The sequence below is a fragment of the Heloderma suspectum genome, chromosome 5 (assembly GCF_057233095.1).
Source record: "Heloderma suspectum isolate Gila_16-S chromosome 5, 16-S_ref, whole genome shotgun sequence".
NCBI classification, from domain to species: Eukaryota; Metazoa; Chordata; class Lepidosauria; order Squamata; family Helodermatidae; genus Heloderma; species Heloderma suspectum.
Window position 1 is genome coordinate 235,197,045 of NC_139462.1, and position 15,898 is coordinate 235,212,942.

The 15,898-nt window shown below is 53.0% G+C and overlaps 1 protein-coding gene across 2 annotated transcripts in view; it reads left to right on the forward strand.

Annotated features, from left to right (window-relative positions):
* Window positions 1-15,898, forward strand: part of LOC146345412 (arf-GAP with GTPase, ANK repeat and PH domain-containing protein 3-like) — a 123,267-nt gene that overhangs the window by 39,925 nt on the left and 67,444 nt on the right. The window lies entirely within an intron of this gene.

Below are 15,898 nucleotides of genomic sequence, written 5' to 3' on the forward strand. Positions count from 1 at the left end.
GAATAGGGATAAATGCCAAGTTTTGCACCTAGGAAAAAGAAACCACATGCACACTTACAAGATGGGGGATACGTGGCACAACCACACTACAAGCAAGAAGGATCTCGGAATTGTTGTCGATCACAAGCTGAATATGAGCCAACAATGTGATGTGGCTGCAAAAAAGGCCAATGCTCTTTTGGGCGGCATTAATAGAAGCATAACTTCCAAATCCCAGGATGTACTAGTTCCCCTCTACTCAGCACTGGTTAGGCCTCATCTGGAGTACTGTGTCCAGTTCTGGGCACCACACTTTAAGAAGGATGCAGACAAGCTGGAGAGGGTTCAAAGGAGGGCAACAAAGATGATCAGGGGACTGGAAACAAAGCCCTATGAAGAGAGACTGAAAGAACTGGGCATGTTTAGCCTTGAGAAGAGAAGACTGAGGGGAGATATGATAGCGCTCTTCAAGTACTTGAAAGGTTGTCACAGAGAAGAAGGCCAGGATCTCTTCTTGATCATCCCAGAGTGCAGGACACGGAATAATGGGCTCAAGTTACAGGAAGCCAGATTCCGACTGAACATCAGGAAAAACTTCCTGAGTGTCAGAGCAATACGGCAATGGAACCAATTACCTGGGGAGGTGGTGGGCTCTCCCACACTGGAGGCCTTCAAGATGAGGCTGGACAGCCATTTGTCAGGGATGCTCTGACTTGGATTCCTGCATTGAGCAGGGGGTTGGACTCGATGGCCTTGTAGGCCCATTCCAACCCTACTATTCTATGATTCTATGAAACTGGAGAGGGTTCAGAGGAGGGCAACAAAGCTGATCAGGGGACTGGAAACAAAGCCCTATGAAGAGAGACTGAAAGAACTGGGCATGTTCAGCCTTGAGAAGAGAAGACTGAGGGGAGATATGATAGCACTCTCCAAGTACTTGAAAGGTTGTCACAGAGAAGGCGGCTAGGATCTCTTCTTGATCATCCCAGAGTGCAGGACACGGAAGAATGGGCTCAAGTGACAGGAAGCCAGATTCCGGCTTAGCATCAGGAAAAACTTCCTGACTGTAAGAGCAATACGACAATGGAACCAGTGACCTAGGGAGGTGGTGGGCTCTCCCACACTGGAGGCCTGCAAGATGAGGCTGGGATGCTCTGACTTGGATTCCTCCATTGAGCAGGGGGTTGGACTCGGATGGCCTTGTAGGCCCCTTCCAACCCTACTATTCTATGATATCCTTCAATTGCTGTATTCCAGTCATGAGAGTCATCCCACCAAGTCTCAGTTATACCTATCAAGTCATAATTTCCCTCCTGTATTAAGAGTTCAAGTTTGTTCTGTTTGTTTTCCATACTCTGGGCAAATTTTTCGTTCCATTTCTAGCCTGCTTCCAACTACTGGAAGGATGGATGAGAAAACTATCTGGGCCCCCAAGTTCTTGAGTTTCCTTCCCAAAGCTTCAAAGTCTGACGGGATTTCTTCATAGCTCTGCTTGGTGGTATCATTTGTTCCTACATGGATGAGAAGAAGGGGATCCCTGTCAGTGGGCTTTCAGTCACGTCTCTAATACGTCCTCCTGGGGGACAACATACCTGACAAGTCCACGGGTCTTCGCGACATACTTGGGTCTCGATCCCATGCAGCAAGGAGTCTCCCACTACTACCACTCCTCCATTCTTGTAGGCCTGGGTTTCATCGCCTCTGTTTGACTGACCTTCAGCCTCTTGCTCACTCTCATGCGGGGTCCCCTGTGATTCTTCCTCTGCAGGCTGGCCTCCAGTCTCATCCTTAAGTACCTGGAATCGGTTCCACAGCTCCACTGCTTCCACTGGTGCAGAGTGGCGTCTACTTCTTCTCCTAACTGTCACCCTTTTCCAAGGAGTATCCTCTACTCCATTTTTCTTCACCTCAGCATTTCCCACTGCCTCATCTTGCTGTTGCTCTTCAAGCTTCTGGTCTTCCCTTTGCTGCTGTAGTTCCCCCATTCTGTCCAAGAACTCTTCGTGTTACTTTTTCCTCCAGCGGCGTGATCAACTTGCACTTGTTGCAGGTGTAGGCCATGTTGTTCTCAGGCAAGAAAGCAAACATGGCACAGGCCTTGCAGGCCACCACCACTGGAGAGTCTTGTCCTTCCATAGCCTCTTTCCCCTTTTTGTGTCTAGCTTTGTGATTGTTCTAGACTAGCCTGTGCCTGCTCCTCTACTCAGTAGAGGTTAACAACAGAGTCCCACTGGTGTGGAAGTGCGTATTACAAGACAAATAAATGGAAAAAAAGTTTGTGAAAAAGAAAAAATGTTAGGGGCCTCCCCCTTGACCTCCCCTGCCTAACTCCCCCGGCCAACTCCTGTTTGCTCCCCCTGTCCGCTCGCTCTCTGGGAGCTTGCCTGCTTCTGTAGTCCCTGGAGCAGCTTGCTCTGCTGGGCTGGGAGGCGGGAAACAGACTGAAGCTTCCTGCCCACTCAGCTGCTGGGAGTACTCAGGCCACCCCACCCCAATTCAGTTGGAGCTCTCAGAAGCACCTGGTGAGCTCACAGCCACTCAGAAGGATAAAAGGCAGCCCCCTGGGCTTCCTGCAGCCCACTTACCTCTTAGCCTCTGTCTCCTTTGTCTCTTCTACCACTGCAACTCCCCTGGCCAACTCCTGTTTGCTCCCCCTGTTTGCTCGCTCTGGTCGCTCGCTCTCAGGTGGCTTGCTTGCTTCTGTAGTCCCTGGACCAGCTGGAGCAGCTTGCAATCAATCCCTGGGAAAATTCTGAAGCAGATTATAAAGCAATCCATCTGTAAGCACCTTGAAAACAATGCAGTGCTTACTCGAAGCCAACATGGATTTGTCAAGGACAAATCCTGCCAGACGAATCTGATCTCAGTTTTGGATCAAGTAACCTCCCTTGTGGACCATGGGAATGCTGTGGACATAATATACCTCCGCTTCAGCAAAGCTTTCAACAAAGTGCCCCATGATATCCTGATGAGCTAACTAGCTCAAAATGGGCTACATGAAACAACGATCCGGTGGATCCACAGTTGGCTACAGAACTAGACTCCAAGAGTGCTCATCAATGGGATCTTCTCCAACTGGGGAGAGGTAATCAGCGGGGTACAGCAGGGCTCAGTCCTGAGCCCAGTGCTCTTCCACATTTGTATGAATGACTTGGAGGAGGAGGTGCAGGGACTGCTGATCAACTTTGCAGATGACACAAAATTGGGTGGGATAGCTAATACTTTGGAAGACAAACAAAATTCAAAGTGCTCTGGATAGACTGGAGCGCTGGGCAGAAAACAGTAGAATGACATTTCATAGGGATAAATGCCAAATTCTGCACCTAGGAAAAAGAAACCAAATGCACACTTACAAGATGGGGAATACGTGGCTCAACAACATGACAAGCAAGAAGGATCTTGGAATTGTTGTCGATCACAGAGTGTCTTGGACTGCAAGAAGATCAAACCAGTCCATATTCCAGGAAATAAAGCCAGACTGCTCACTTGAGGGCATGACATTAAAGGCAAAACTGAAGTACTTTAGCCACATAATGAGAAGACAAGATACCCTGGAGAAGATGCTGATGCTAGAGAAATGCCGACCAAGGGCAAGATGGATGGATGATATTCTGGAGGTGACGTACTTGACCTTGGGGGAGCTGGGGGTGGCGACAGCCGACAGGAAGCTCTGATGTGGGCTGGTCCATGAAGTCACGAAGAGTCGGAAGCGACTGACCGAATAAACAACAAAACAAGCTCAATATGAGCCAAAAATGTGATGTGGCTGCAAAAAAGGCCAATGCTGTTTTGGGCGGCATTAATAGAAGCATAGCTTCCAAATCCCGGGAAGTACTAGTTCCCCTCTACTCAGCACTGGTTAGACCTCATCTGGAGTACTGTGTCCAGTTCTGGGCACCACATTTTAAGAAGGATGCAGACAAACTGGAGAAAGTTCAGTGGAGGGCAACAAAGATGATCAGGGGACTGGAAACAAAGCCCTATGAAGAGAGACTGAAAAAACTGGGCATGTTTAGCCTTGAGAAGAGAAGACTGAGGGGAGACAGGATAGCGCTCTTCAAGTCCTTGAAAGGTTGTCACAGAGAAGAAGGCCAGGATCTCTTCTTGATCATTCCAGAGTGCAGGACACGGAATCATGGTCTCAAGTGACAGGAAGCCAGATTCCGGCTGAACATCAGGAAAAACGTCCTGACTGTTAGAGCAATACGAGAATGGAACCAATTCCCTAGGGAGGTGGTGGGCTCTCCCACACTGGAGGCATTCAAGATAGAATCAGAATAGTAGGGTTGGAAGGGGCCTACAAGGCCATCGCGTCCAACCCCCTGCTCAGTGCAGGAATCCCAAGTCAGTGCATCCCTGACAGATGGCTGTCCAGTCTCGTCTTGAACGCCTCCAGTGATGAGGCTGGACAGCCATCTGTCAGGGATGCTGTGACTTGAATTGAGCAGAGGGTTGGACTCGATGGTCTTATAGGCCCTTTCCAACCCTACTATTCTATGATCCTCTAGTTCCTTCCTCCGCTTTCTGTAGGAGGAAGTTACCAGCAACACAAGTCAGGAATTTCTTGGAGGGGCCATGTTTTGCAGAATTGGTCTCCCAAAAATTTGGGGAAATTGAAGTCCCCCATTACTACTACATCATGCTTCCTTGAAACATTGGCAGTTTGCTTTCCAAAGGTTTCATCCTCGTCTTCTCCTTGATTGGATGATTGGTAGTAGACTCCGACCACCAGGTTCCTTTTATTCTTCGCTCCATTTATTTTTACCCAGATGCTCTTGATGGGGCTTCCAAGCTCCTCCTCCTGTATTTCTGTGCAGAGATAGGTATTTTTAACACATAGTGCAACCCCACCCCCCTTTCTGCTCCTCCTGTTCTTTTTGAACAAGTTATATCCTTCAATTGCCGTATTCCAGTCATGAGAGTCATCCTATCAAGTTTCAGTTACACCTATCAAGTCATAATTTCCCTCCAGTAGTAAGAGTTCAAGTTCGTTCTGTTTGTTTTCCATACTCTGGGCATTAGTGTATAGACACTGAAGACCATGTGCTTTATAGTCTGGCTTTCTTCCTACATGTTTTTGAAGACTATTATTGGGCATTATTGATATTCCAAACAATATCTATTTGCAGCATTTGTTGATCTGTCTGCTGCTTTGGTGGCATAAATAATGAGGCAGATTTGAAATAAAAACATGGGTGGAACATGGCTCTTCATGTTAATCTGAGCATGCTCTGCCGATTTGGCCATGACTGTTAGTGCATGCCTCTCCTGAAATTAACTGACCCATGCACTACGCTCTGCATCTCAGGTCCTCCCCTGGGTGCCTCCTCCAAGGGAAGCTTGGAAGGTGGCAACGAGGGAGAGGGCCTCCTCAGTGGTGGCCTCCCATCTGTGTAACGAGCTCCCCAATGAGGTCTGCGTGGCACCAACATTATCTTTTTGGTGCCAGGTTAAGCCCTATCTCTTTTCTCAGGCATTTGGCAGCACATGATGAGTTTATTTGGTCCTGGGTGTGTCTTTAGTTCTGACTGATAGTTCAAAGTTGTTTCTAGTTAGATGTTGTTCATGTATATTGTCTGTGCACTTTTATGTAAATGGCTTTTACACTTTGTATATTGTATTTTGTGTTTTAACTTCTATAAACCGCCCAGAGAGCTTCGGCTGTGGGCTGGTATAGAAATGTTTAATAACAACAACAATGGAGGAATGTAAGGGTAAGCATCTGATAAGATTCTTCCTCTGAGGGAGGCTGTGCTAGGGGGCTTGTTGGTACCTCCGCCATTTAATCTGGATATGAACAGTGTAATAATTTTATTTATTTGATTTGTAGCCTGTCTTTCTACCAACAATGGCACTCAAGGCAGCTTATAATCACTAATAAAACTTGATAAAAGCAATAATAAGCAAACACACTAAAACACAATGGAAAACAATTAAAACACAACAATAAGAGAGTACAAACAGCATCCAGCTCAACCACCTCGCTTACACATCAAAGGCCCCCTTGAATAATGCCGTCTTCCCCTCCCTGGGTGAGGACAGCAGAGAGGGAGTGAGCCTGGCCTTCCTTAGCAGGGAGCAGCCACCATGAAGGTGGGCCTCTGAAGCCAGCAGTCTCAAAAGAAAGGTCTCTCCTGAAGATCTGAAGAACCAGGCAGGATCGAATGGGAGAAGGGGTGATACAGACCTGCAGATCGCTCAGAGGTCCCTTGAACCTCCAAAATTAAGTTTGGCTCTAATAACACCCCCAAATGGTTAATGTGGTCACACGGGCCATGCAGCCTTGTCCAGAACAGGGAGAACACCTCTCAGTCCCAATGAACCACCAAGCCAAAACACCTCTGTCCTGGCTGGATTGAACCTCAGTCTGTTGTCATCCCCCCGCCACCCAGCCCATAATCAATTGCAGATGATGATTCAGTTTCCCCCGAGTGTGATGAGAAGAAGAACTAGAGCTCGGTTTTATCCTGATGACACCTTACTCCAAATTCCCAGGTGGCCTCTGCCAGCAGCTCCATAGAGATGTCAAAGGGCATTGGGGACAACAGAAGCCAGCAGAGCACCATTGCACAACTGCTCTGGCGCAGAGCCGTCGTCTGCCAGCATGGTCCCCTGGAACTGGAGCAGAACCACCGCAACATGGTGCCCCCACCTCCCATCCTAGGCAGTCCAGAAGGCATCAAAAGCTGCTGGGAGGTCCAGGGGAATCATCAGGGCTGCACTTGACTGGATGGTGCTCTGGATATATCAACAGGCAACGCATACAGTGTGGGGTCCGGGTGGTTGAGGGTGTGAGCGATGTCGTCCGCAAAGTACTTAGCCAGTGAGTTGCCAGGGCTCTGTGCCTCATCCTGGCCCGGGCCCCTCGGAGCGTTTGTGGAGGAGGACCGAGGTGCAGTCATAGAGGCGGGAGAGGGTGGCTGCTTTGCTTCATCGCCGCCATAGTGTGGGCTTGAAAGTGAGCTGCTTGTTTCCCAGAAGGCCCCACCCCAAAGCCCATGGACAGACAGACAAACTGAGCAAATCCAAAGCTTTCAGTATTTCAGAGTTGCAGCCACATCTGGAGGAGGCCAGGTTGAGTTAGGCCATGGCTACCCAATATTTAGTTAACTGTTACTCCAAAATGCCAGTGAACCAAAGACTGTGCATGCGGATCTGGAACGCTGTGGAAGACAGTCTGGAAAACCTAGAGTGGGTGGTCTTTGACAGCTTGCTATTCTATGGCTGTCAGCTCATCCCTACAAATTTGATATTGGGTTAGCTGCTGCTGCTGTCTGTGTGTCGCGCATCAACACGGCTGCCAGTATTTTTGGACTCTTCTGGGGGCGTGGCTATAGGGACCAGCATGAGGAGCGCCTGCTCCTCAGAATTTGCCGCTGTGTCACTGGGGACGGGTCACCCCCCCCCCCGAGTTCGCCCGAAGCGGATGGCTTAGCTCCTCTCCCCCATAGCTCGGGGGCAGAGCGTTGGGCTTGCGGGGCAGCGGTCCCTGGCTCAAGCGGCGGCATTTCCATTGCAAAGGCTCTTGGGCAGCAGGTCCGGCGGGGCCACGGCCAGTCAGAGGAGCTGGGGCTGGGCTGAAGGGGCGAGTGGCTCCCCGTGACAGGTCCGGCGCCCCGCGCCCCTCCGAGCTCTCGGCGAGCCTCCCTCCGCAGCGGCCCCTCACGAGTCCGCTGGCGGGATCAGCGCTGGGGCGCAGCCAGCCCGCCCTCCCGGGCCGAGGGCGTCCCGCCGTTCCGCAGCCGACGCCGCGCACCCCGTCCCCTGTCGCCCGATGCTGTGAAAGCGGGCGGCCGACCCCGCGCAAGGCGGCCTCTGTCTGCTGCTCCCGTTTCCCGCCGGGCGGGGGCGCCATCGCGGCACGCGAGCAGCGTTTGGCCGCGCCCGGCCCTCGCGCGGGGCTTCTGCGAGCCGGCGGGGCGCGGCAGCCTTGGGGGTCGAGGCGCCCGCCGCTGGCCAGCGGGCCTGCCCCGCCCCCGGTCCCTTGGCCGGGGCTTCCAGCGCCCGGTCCCGCGGCGAGGCAAGGGCAGCCGTGGGCTGGAAACCGCCGGGGGCGCGCGGTGAGCTGAGCGGAGCGCGGCCCGCCTGCCCGAGAAGGCGGCGGAGTCCCGCTGCGTGGGGAAGCCGGGGGGCGGGAGGCGGGCTCTGCCTCTGGCTGGAGCAGGCGGGGGCACCGAGGCCCCCGGCAAGGGCAGGCCTGTGCGGGAGGGGCGGGAACGGCGCTGAGCTGCCGGGCGGGCGCCCGACGGGCGAGTGCGCAGCCCCCCGGAGGGCGTTGCGGCGCCTCTGGCGGCGGCGGGGCTCGGACGCGTGGCATGGCTCCCCCCGCCCCGCGGAGGAGCCTCGCGTCGCTACTTCCCGGTGGGTGGCTGGGCGCCGGCCGGACGCCGCCTCTGGCGTGGCGGGCGCGGTTCTGCCGCTCTCCGCCCTTGCCCTCTCCCTCTCCCAAGCCCTGGCGGGCCTTGGCGGCCTCTGCTCTGAGAGGGCTTTGGATCTCCCCCGCACCTGGCAGCTGCAGGCCCGAGGCGCCCCCATGTGGCCCTCTGCTGCCTCTCCCTCGGTCGCCCCCCTTGTATCCTGGCATCCAAGCCAGGCGGGCTGTGCTGATACCCTGTGCGCACCCAGGACCCCCAAACCTCCCCTCTCCATCTCGGGCCTGGAGCCCTAGCGACAAGCAGACCGGCCGGCTGATTCCCTCCCCTGCCCTCTCCATAGCTCCCATGTCCTGGAGATCAGGATCTAGGGGGGCTGCCGGCTGAGAAGGGGGAGGGGCTGCTGGTTGGTGACCCATCAGGGAAGGGGAGGAGCAGCTGGTGTCCCCAAGCAAGTCAAGGCAAGGCAAGGCATTCTCTCTCAACCGCGAGCAGCAAAGATGATCAGGGGACTGGAATCAAAGCCCTATGAGGAGAGACTGGAAGAACTGGGCATGTTTAGCCTCGAGAAGAGAAGACTGAGGGGAGACAGGATAGCGCTCTTCAAGTCCTTGGAAGGTTGTCCCAGAGAAGAAGGCCAGGATCTCTCCTCGATCATCCCAGAGTGCAGGACACGGAAGAATGGGCTCAATTTACAGGAAGCCAGATTCCGGCTGAACATCAGGAAAAACGTCCTGACTGTTAGAGCAAGACGACAATGGAACCAGTGACCTAGGGAGGTGGTGGGCTCTCCCACGCTGGAGGCCTTCAAGACAAGGCTGCACAGCCATCTGTCAGGGATGCTCTGACTTGGATTCCTGCGTTGAGCGGGGGGTTGGACTCGATGGCCTTGTAGGCTCCTTCCAACCCTACTATTCTACAATTCTATGATCACATTTTTGGCTGATATTCATCTTGTGATCTACAACAGTTCCAAGATCCTTCTCGATTGTAGTGTTGAGCCACGTATCCCCCATCTTGTCACTGTGGATTTGGTTTCTTTGTCCTAAGTGCAGAACTTGGCATTTAGAATAGAATGGTAGGGTTGGAAGGGGCCTACAAGGCCATCGAGTCCACCCCCCTGCTCAGTGCAGGAATCCAAGTCAGAGCATCCCTGGCAGATGGCTGACCAGCCTTGTCTTGAACGCCTCCAGTGTGGGAGAGCCCACCACCTCCCTGGGTCATTGGTTCCATTTATCCCTATTCAATGTCATTCTGTTGTTTTCTGCCCAGTGCTCCAGCCTATCAAGATCACTTTGAATTTTGTTCCTGTCTTCCAGGGTATTAGCTATCCTGCCCAATTTTGTGTTGTCTGCAAATCTGATCAGCATTCCCTGCACCTCCTCATCCAAGTCATTAATAACAATGTTGAAAAGCACTGGGCCCCGGACTGAGCCCTGGGGTACCCACTCGTTACCTCTCCCCAGTTGGAGAAGATCCCATTGAGAAGCACTCTTTGTGCCCAAGTAGGAATTGAGCACCTCTGCCTTTTCTTTGTCATCTGTTACCATTTTGCCATCCTTATTTAAGACTCAGCAGTACTACAAGGGGGACAGACAGGGTCACTCAGGCAGGTCATCTCCTGACAGATGGAACTCTGTGTTCGGGAGGGTGGGGAGGGCACAATACAATCCAGAAGGAAAAGGAGATCTTAAGTGGTATTTAACACTTGCTATCTGCAGGCAGTCATGAGACTGGAATGGGAGTTAGCAGGTGTGGGCTTCAGTCCAGGGAGAAAGAAGAAGCAGGGTGGGCAGGTGGCTGAGCCATGGTGGCATGTGCTGGAGCGGGGTGCTGGAGAGAGGGATTATTCAGCTAAGGCAGGTGGGTTGGGCTGGCAGCAGCTGCAGTGACAGGGTGGCTCTTTGGGGGGAGCGGTATGGATTGGTGGGGGCTCATGGCTGCTGCAGCCTCCATGTGCTGCTCTCACAGCATCATGGCTCCGGGGTTGCTGCCGTGGCCCCTGCCGCTGTGGCTCCTGCCGGGAGAAGGAAGGAAGGGCCAGCAGTGACCTGCAGTCTTTCAGGATGGAATGTCCCCTCCAGGAAAGTGTGAGGCAGCTTCATTTTACTGGCTGGTCTGTGCTGCCCTCCAGTGGCCATAAGCAGTAGTGCATGCTGGTGGGAGAATGGGGTCTTGCACGTTGCTTGTGTGGCCAACAGGATCTGGGTTCGGAGCAGGATCGCTAGGGCACATCCTTGCATTCTTAAGAGACTACAGTGCGCTGTGTGGCCCAAGGTCAGAAGTGGCTGCAGAGTCCTTGGGCTGCGCAACTGCTTCGTAGACTTGAGAAGAGATTCATTCTCCGGCAAATTGTGCTCTGAAGGGACTTCCGCTCCAAGCACAGCAGGGACAAAGAGATGGGAGTGGCAGCTGGAACTGAAGTCAGAAGCAGGCATCACAGTCCCCCAGGAGCCCCTCTGGGAACAGAGACAGGCACAAGAGCGCAACATCTGGCAATGTCCCCTTGTATACATCATGAGAAGAGCCCTGGAGCTGGACGGGGCCTCTCTAGGCCAAAGGCATCCATTCAGATGCCCCAAGGAGACGCCACAAGCAGGATGGGAGGGTGATAGCATCAACCCTGCCCCGCAGAGCAACTGGTGTCACCCCCCCGAGACAGCAAAGACCCCTTCACCGCCCCCAAACAGTTATTGGCAGTGAGAGGCATTCTGCTTCTGATCCTGGAGGAAGCCTAGAACCATCGGGACTAGTAGCCATCGCTAGCCTTACCCTACATGAATTTGTCTAATCCCATTCAAGTTGGTGCCCATCCCTACATCTTGTGGGGTTTAACTGTGCTGTGTGAAGACGTCCTCCATTTTATCTGTCCCGAATCGCCCACCAATCACCTTCATGGGATGACCCCAGTTCTTGAATTAATAGACGATTTGGCCAGCTCACTCTTTCGGGATCATCTGGCCAGGGGTGGGGAAGATGGGTTAAATATCTGCTGCCTATCTCCTGTTCCCACCACCAGAGAACCTATGGTTACCTTAACATCCTGCCATCAGGCCTTTGGGAGGTGATGCTGATTGCTGGGTTGGGTTGGTGATCATGAAATCTCCCTCATTCATGATTGGATTATGGAGGAGGAAGCTGAGCTGGGATGCCTCCCTGAGACGGATGCACTGGGGGGGGGGGTGTTTCTCAGCTGTGTCCCCCTGGGTACTTGGGTCAGCACCAGAACAGGCAGAAGAGTTGGGGACAGGCACTGGTGTGCCCCACCAGAATTCTTGGCTTCCTGTCCAGGTGAGCGCACCTTATGCTGGGTGAATGGGACAGACTGGGGCTTCTGCTGGTGCACCGCCCATTCCACTGCCCAGAGGCCTCCCTGCCTTAGCTAATGGTGGGGGTCTCAGTGTTGGCCACTGGATCAAGACTTCATGGCTGCCTTGGTAGCCCCAACATGTTATGGGCCCAACATGTGTAGCAGAACACACACTCTGGGTTTGGTTTTCTCGACTGGGCTGAAGGTGAGGGATTTTTTAACTTTTCCCTTGGCATGGTCAGATTGCTTCTTGTTGAGATTTAGATTTACAGTGGATGCTTCCTTCTGCAAGGGTGGGGGACCTATTAAGGTGGGCTGCCCCAGTGGAGACAAATGGGTTCTAGAGTGGCTCTGGATTTTCTGCACATCTGGTACATATGATGCTCCTGTCACAGTCCCAGCTGATCTGGGGACTGCAGAGATGAGCTGGGCAGCTGACACCCCATGATCACTCCGCAAGGGGCCATCCCACTTTGCAGAGCCCATGCAGCTCCTTGGTGTCACGGTAACACTGTTTATTGTCTGGCTTGGTTCCGTGATTTGTAGTGGATTTCATCATGTTGGCTCTGTATTGGGTTTTAGATTTATTGCCAGACTTTTCCTCTACACCTAGTGAATATCATTTTACAGGCATCTAATAAATACAATCAGTATGAATCCAAGGCAAACCATTCAACATCACAGTAATTCAAGTCTATGCCCCAACCACTGAGGCCGAAGAAGCTGAGGTTGATCGGTTCTATGAAGACCTACAACACCTTCTAGAACTAACACCAAAAAAAGATGTCCTCTTCATCATAGGGGATTGATTGGAATGCTAAAGTAGGAAGTAAAGAAATCACCGGGATAACAGGCAGGCATGGCCTTGGTGTACAAAATGAAGCTGGACAAAGGCTAATAGAGTTTTGCCAAGAGAACACACTGATCATAGCAAACACTCTTTTCCAACAGCACAACAGGCGACTCTACACATGGACGTCACCAGATGGTCAATATCGAAATCAGATTGATTATGTCCTTTGCAGCCAAAGATGGAGAAGCTCCATACAGTCAGTCAAAACAAGACCTGGAGCTGACTGTGGCTCAGATCATGAGCTGCTTCTTTCAAAATTTCGGCTTAAATTGAAGAACGTAGGGAAAACCACTAAACCATTCAGGTATGACCTAAATCATATCCCTTATGAATATACAGGTGAGGAATAGATTTAACGGATTAGACCTGATAGACAGAGTGCCTGAGGAACTCTGGACGGAGGTCCGTAACGTTGTTCAGAGGCTTTACAAGTAGCTGAGGAAAGAAGGGAAGCGAAAAGCAAGGGAGAAAGGGGAAGATATATCCAGCTGAATGCAGAGTTCCAGAGAATAGCAAGGAGAGACAAGAAGGCGTTCTTAAATGAACAATGCAAGGACATTGAGGAAAACAACAGAATGGGAAATATTAGAGATTTCTTCAAGAAAATCGGAGATCTCAAGGGAATGTTTTGTGCAAAGACAGGCATGATCAAGGACAAAGAAGGCAGGGACCTAACAGAAGCAGATGAGATTAAGAAGAGGTGGAAAGAATACACAGAAGAACTATATAGGAAAGATCTGAATGTCCCTGATAGCCATGATAGTGCGGTCACTGAACTTGAGCTCGACATCCTAGAGAGTGAAGTCAAGTGGGCTTTAGGAAGCATTACTAACAACAAAGCTAGCGGAGATGACAGTATTCCAGCTGAGCGATTTAAAATCCTAAAAGATGATGCTGTGCAAGTGCTGCACTCAATATGCCAACAAATTTGGAACACTCAACAGTGGCCACAAGACTGGAAAAGGTCAGTTTACATTCCAGTTCCAAAGAAGGGCAATGCCAAAGAGTGTTCAAACTACCATACAATTGCGCTCATTTCACATGCCAGCAAGGTGATGCTCAAAATCCTACAAGCTAGGCTTCGGCAGCATGTGAATCGAGAACTACTGGAAGTACAAGCTGGGTTTCGAAGAGGCAGAGGAACTAGAGATCAAATCGCCAACATTCGCTGGATCATGGAGAAAGCAAGAGAATTCCAGAAAAACTTCTATTTCTGCTTCATTGACTACGCTAAAGCCTTTGATTGTGTGGATCACAACAAACTGGCAAATTCTTAAAGAGATGGGAGTACCAGATCACCTTACCTGTCTCCTGAGAAAGCTGTATGAGGGTCAAGAAGCAACAGTAAGAACCGGACATGGAACAACTGATTGGTTCAAAATTGGAAAGGAGTACGACAAGGCTGCATATTGTCACCCTGCTTATTTTATGTATATGCAGTGTATATCATGAGAAACACCAGGTTGGATGAATCACAGGTCAGAATTAAGATTGCCGGGAGAATTATCAACAACCTCAGATACGCAGACGATACCACCCTAGTGGCAGAAAGCGAAGAGGATCTAAAGAGCCTCTTGTTGAGGGTGAAAGAGGAGAGTGCAAAAGCTGGTTTGAAACTCAACATTAAAAAAACGAAGATCATGGCATCTGGCCCCATCACTTCCTGCCATATAGAAGGGGAAGAAATGGAAGCAGTGACAGATTTTACTTTCTTGGGCTCCAAGATCACCGCAGACGGTGACTGTAGCCATGAAATTAAATGACGCTTGCTCCATGGGAGGAAAGCTATGGCCAACCTAGACAGCATAGTAAAAAGCAGAGACATCACCTTGCCAACAAAGGTCCGTCTAATCAAAGCTATGGTTTTCCCAGTAGCAACGTATGGCTGTGAGAGCTGGACTATAAGGAAGGCTGAGCGCCGAAGAATTGATGCTTTCGAACTGTGGTGCTGGAGAAGACTCTTACGAGTCTCCTGGACTGCAAGGAGATCAAATCAGTCCATCCTAAAGGAAATCCACCCTGAGTGCTCATTGGAAGGACAGATACTGAAGCTGAAATATTTTGGCCACCTGATGCGAAGAGAAAACTCCCTGGAAAAGACCCTGATGCTGGGAAGGACTGAAGGCAAAAGGAGAAGGGGACGGCAGAGGATGAGATGGCTAGATAGCATCACTGATGCAATGAATATGGACTTGAGCACACTCCGGGAGAGAGCGCAGGACAGGAAGGCCTGGCGTGCTATGGTCCGTGGGGTCATGAAGAGTCGGACATGACTGAATGACTGAAAAACAGCAACAAATAAAGACCAATGAATGATTAAATTCACGCAGGCAGGCTGAGTGGCCATGAACAGGGTCTGTGGTGTCGTCGTCCCCCACCCCCGCCGCCGCCCGTGTCACTCTGACCAAGAGCCAGTTCGGATAGCACCTTCCCCGGCCAACATGCACACCTTGCTGCTTGCACAAATGTCTCCTCGGGTGTGCACTGTCGAGCCTGCGCGAGGACTCCGTGCAGCCGCATGAGGGTGCTGGCCAGCGCAGGTGATGTGCGAGCTGACTGGAGGGCCCACCTCCGGACCCCTTCTGGTGGGCAGGAAACGCCCTGCGGCCGGCATTGCCGTCCGACTTGACTGTCGGTTCCCAGCGTGTGCAAAGAGTGAAATGCGCGATGGGCGCCTGCAGCCCGCTTGTACCCAGGTTGCCTGGAACCTCCGACATGGGAATGAAACGTGCGCCGGCCACCCTCCTTGCTGGTACCGGGCCGGTCGAGCGCACTGGCGCGGGAGCCTGCCTCCGCGGCGACGGCTCAAGCTCGGGAGGAGGCCGAGCCCCGCTCCAGCCGCCTCCTCCCGGCCCGAAGCGTGTGACGAGCCCGGCGCTCCGCCCAGCCCGGGCGGTCGACGCGGCTCGGCAGCCGCGGCTCTCCCGCCGGGGCTTCGGGCGCGCTTGCTCGCTACCTCTGCCTGGAGATGCGGCCGGGGCCCGCCGGCGCGCACAGCAGGGCTCCGCCGCGGAGCTGCAGCCCCGCCGGCGGGGGTCAGGGCGGCTCCCCAGGGCCTCGGACGGCCGCAGCCTGCCGGCAGAGGGCGCTGCTTCCGCGTCGCGAGGCCCCGCGTTGTCCCGGCAAGCGCGGGGCGCGGGCGGCGCTGCTCCCGGCGGGGGGGCGGCGCGGCGCGGCGCCCTCCCCGGCGACCCGGCTGAACGGGGCTCTGCCGCCTCCCCCGCGGCCTGCCGCCTTCGGGACCGCGGCAAGAGTTCGCCGGGGCGGCCGCGTGCCGCCCCCGCGAGGACGGGACCCGCGCCAGACTTTGCAAGGCGCGGCGGGCCTGGCCCGGGCATGTCGGCGCCTGCCGGGCGCGGGAGGGGAGGGGAGGGGAGGGGAGGG